Raw genomic sequence first — 3,992 nt, forward strand, 5'->3', positions numbered from 1 at the left:
GGGAGGGAGGGAGGGAGGGAGGGAGGGAGGGAGGGAGGGAGAGAGGGAGAGAGGGAGAGAGAGAGAGAGAGAGAGAGAGAGAGAGAGAGAGAGAGAGAGAGAGAGAGAGAGAGAGAGAGAGAGAGAGAGAGAGAAAGGGGAAAGGAGGGAAAGAGGGGGGGGGGGGAGACGGGAAGGGAAGGAGAGATGGAGGGAGAGAAGGAAAGAAGGAGGGAGAGAAGGAAAGAAGGAGGGAAAGAGGGAGGGAGGGAGGGAAGGAGAGTGAAGGAGAGGGAGAGACCGAGACAGAGAGAGAGATATAGAAAGAGAGATAGAACGACTGAAAAGAGTGGTGGTAAAAAGGAATGAGAGAACAGAGAGAGAAAGCGAGCATAAAGCCCAAAACTCATACCTCGTTTACGTTAGTAACGATGATGCCACCCACAGTCGGAATGTCAATAACACCGAACAAAACGCCACTATTACCAACGGTCGCTTTACGTAACGTTTCTGTAGAACAACCCAATACCATTGAGAAATTACGGGAACGGAACACCGACGACAACTACCTTGTTTCTTGAACTCGAATCCCTATTACATCGTCAAATCACACGCCCACACTTTCCACACTTCATAACACTTCACATTTCACACGTGTTCGAATACGAAGCACAGCTGCCCGACGAACCCTCACCTCAGTGTCTCACGGTTCGAAGTACCTGAGCGAACCGAACCGGGCTAATCGAACTGACTGGGCGCCACACACGCGTGATCCCGTCTACCTGAGAACTACGAGTGCCACTGGTGTGCCATCCGCCGCCGCCGCCGCCGCCACCTGCTCCCTGCGTGGCACCTGAGTGAGTCAGCGCGAGTGAGGGACTCGCTCGCTCGCTCGCTCGCATTGTGAAGTGTGCGGATGAAGCGTGCGCCTTGGTTGCGGGAGAGGGACGTCTTCCTAGCGGGTTTTGCTCGACTCTTCACCTCTCGTTGTCCTTCTCTCTTTCGTTCTCTCTTTGCCTCTCTTTTTTTTTCTTTCCTTGCCTCTCTCTTTTGTTCTCTCTTTCTCTCTCTTTGCCTCTCTTTTTTTCCTTTCCTCTCTCTTTCGTTCTCTCTTTTTCTCTCTCTTTCTTTCCTTGCCTCTCTCTTTCGTTCTCTCTTTCTCTTTCTTTCGTTCTCTTTTTCTCTCTCTTTCGTTCTCTCTTTGCCTCTCTTTTTTTTTCCTTTCCTCTCTCGTTCGTTCTCTCTTTTTCTCTCTTTCTTTCCTTGCCTCTCTCTTTCGTTTTCTCTTTCGTTCTCTCTTTCTCTCTCTTCTCTCTATCTTTCGTTCTCTCTTTCCCTTTCTTTAATTCTTTCCTTGCCTCTCTGTTTCGTTCTCTCTTTCTCTCTCTTTTTTTTCCTTTCCTCTCTCGTTCGTTCTCTCTTTTTCTCTCTTTCTTTCCTTGCCTCTCTCTTTCTCTTTCTCTTTCGTTCTCTCTTTCCCTCTCTTTTTTTCCTTTCCTCTCTCTTTCGTTCTCTCTTTCTGTCGTTGACTCTCTTTCGTACTGTCTTTCTCTCTCTCTTTCGTTATCTCTTTATCTCTTTCTTTCGTTTTCTCTTTCTTTCCTTGCCTCTCTCTTTCGTTATCTCTTTCTCTCTCTCTTTCTTTCCTTGCCTCTCTCTTTCGTTCTCTCTTTCCCTCTCTCTTTCTTTCCTTGCCTCTCTTTTGTTCTCTCTTTCTCTCTGTCTTTCGTTCTCTCTTTGCCTCTCCCTTTCGTTCTCTCTTTCTCTCCTTGCCTCTTTCTTTCTTTCTCTCTCTCTTTCTTTCCTTGCCTCTCTCTTTCGTTCTCTCTTTCTCTGTTTCGTTCTCTCTTTTTTCTCTCTCTGTCTTTCCTTGTCTCTCTGTTTCGTTCTCTCTTTCCTTCTCTCTTTCTCTCTCTCTTTCTTTCCTCGCCTCTCTCTTTCGTTCTCTCTTCTGCCTCTCTCTTTCATTCTCTCTTTCTCTCTCTCTTTCTTTTCTTGCCTTTCTCTTTCATTCTCTCTTTGCCTCTCTCTTTCGTTCTCTTTTTCGCCCTCGCTTCCGTTCTCTCTTTCTCTTTCTTTCCTTTTCTCTTTCTCTCTCTCTTTCGTTCTCTCTTTCTCTCTCTCATTCTTTACTTGCCTCTCTCTTTCTTTCCTTGTCTCTTTTTTGTTTTCTCTTTCTCTCTCTCTTTGCCTCACTCTTTCGTTCTCTCTTTCGGTCTCTCTTTGTCTCTCTCTTTCGTTCTCTATTTCTCTTTCTCTTGGCTCTTTTTTATCCTTGCCTCTCTCTTTGTTCCATTTTTGCCTCTCTCTTTCGTTCTCTTTTTCTCTCTCTCTTTCGTTCTCTCTTTCTCTTTTTCGTTCTCTTTTGCTCTCTCTTTCTTTCCTAACCTCTCTTTTTCTCTCTCTCTTTCGTTCTCTGTTTGCCTCTCACTTTCTTTCATTACCTCTCTCTTTTATTCTCTCTTTCGATCTCTCTTTCCTTGAATCTCTCTTTAGTTCTCTCTTTGGCTCTTTCTTTCGTTCCCTCTTTCTCTCTCTCATTCTTTCTTTGTCTCTCTTTTTCATTCTCTCTTTCCCTCTGTCTTTCGTTCTCCCTTTCTCTGACACGAGCATTCTCTCTTTGCCTCTCTTTTTCTATCTCTCCTTCGTTCTCTCTCTCTTTCTTTCCTCGCCTTTCTCTTTCGTTATCTTTTTCTCTCTCTTTCGTTCTCTTTTTCTCTCTCTCTTTCTTTCCTTGCCTCTCTCTTTCGTTCTCTTTCTCTCTCTCTTTCTTTCCTTGCCTTTCTCTTTCTCTCTCTCTCCTTGCCACTCTTTTTCAATCTCTCGATAATTCTATCTTTGCCTCCCTCTTTCATTCTCTTTTTTCTATCTCTTTCCCTCTTTCGTTCTCTCTTTCTCTCTTTCGTTAATTCTCTCTTTCACTCTCTCTTTCTTTCCTTGCCACTCTTTTTCGCTCTCTCTTTCTTTACTTTTCGTTCTCCTTTTCTCTCTCTCTCTTTCTCTATTTCGTTCTCTCTTATTCTTTCCTTGCCTCTCTCTTTCGTTCTATCTTTGCCACTCTCCTTCGTTCTCTGTTTGCCTCTCTCTTTCGTTCTCATTTTTTTTTTCTCTCTCTCTTTTTCATTGCTTCTCTCTTTCGTTCTCTCTTTGCCTCTCTCTTTCGTTCACTCTTTCTCTCTCTCTTTCGGTCGCTCTTTCTCTCTTTCTTTTTTCCTTGCCGCTCTCTTTCTTTCTCTCTCTCTCTTTCGTTCTCTTTTCCTTCTCTCTTTCGTCCTCTCTTTTTCTCTTTCTTTCTCTCCATGCCGTTCTCTTTCGTTCTCTCTTCCTCTCTCTCTTTCTGCCTCTTTCTTTCTTTCTTTGCCTCTCTCTTTCTCTCTTTCTTTCGTTCTTTCTTTGCTTCTGTCTTTCGTTCTCTCTTTCTCTGTCTTTCTTTCTTTGCCTTTTTCTTTCGTTTTCTCTTTCTTCCCTCGCCTCTCTCTTTCGTTCTCTCTTTTATTTCGTTCTCTCTCTTTCTTCCCTTGCCACTCTCTTTCGTTCTCTCTTACTTTACTTACCTCTCTCTTTCGTTCTCTCTTTTATTTCGTTCACTCTTTCTTTCTCTCTCTTTCTTCCCTTGCCACTCTCTTTCGTTCTCTCTTTCTTTACTTGCCTCTCTCTTTCGTTCTCTCTTTCTTTACTTGCCTCTCTCTTTCGTTCTCTCTTTCTTTCCTTGCCTCTATCTTTCTCTGTCTTTCTTTCTTTGTCTTTCTCTCTCGTTCTCTCTTTCGTTCTCTCTTTCTCTCTTTCGTTCTTACCTTGCCTCTCTCTTTCGTTCTCTCTTTCTTTCCTTGTCTCTCTTTTTCGTTCTCTCTTTCTCTCTTTTTTCTTTCCTTGACTCTCTCTTTCGTTCTTTCTCTTTCTTTCCTTGTCTCTCTCTTTCCTATTCTCTTTCTTTCCTTGTTTCTCTCTTTCGTTCTCTCTTTGCCTCTCTCTTTCATTCCTCGCCTATCTCGTTCTCTCTTTCTCTCTCTCTT

The sequence above is a fragment of the Penaeus japonicus genome, unplaced genomic scaffold, assembly GCF_977035675.1.
Source record: "Penaeus japonicus unplaced genomic scaffold, GWHDUDI00000001_assembly GWHDUDI00000003, whole genome shotgun sequence".
NCBI classification, from domain to species: Eukaryota; Metazoa; Arthropoda; class Malacostraca; order Decapoda; family Penaeidae; genus Penaeus; species Penaeus japonicus.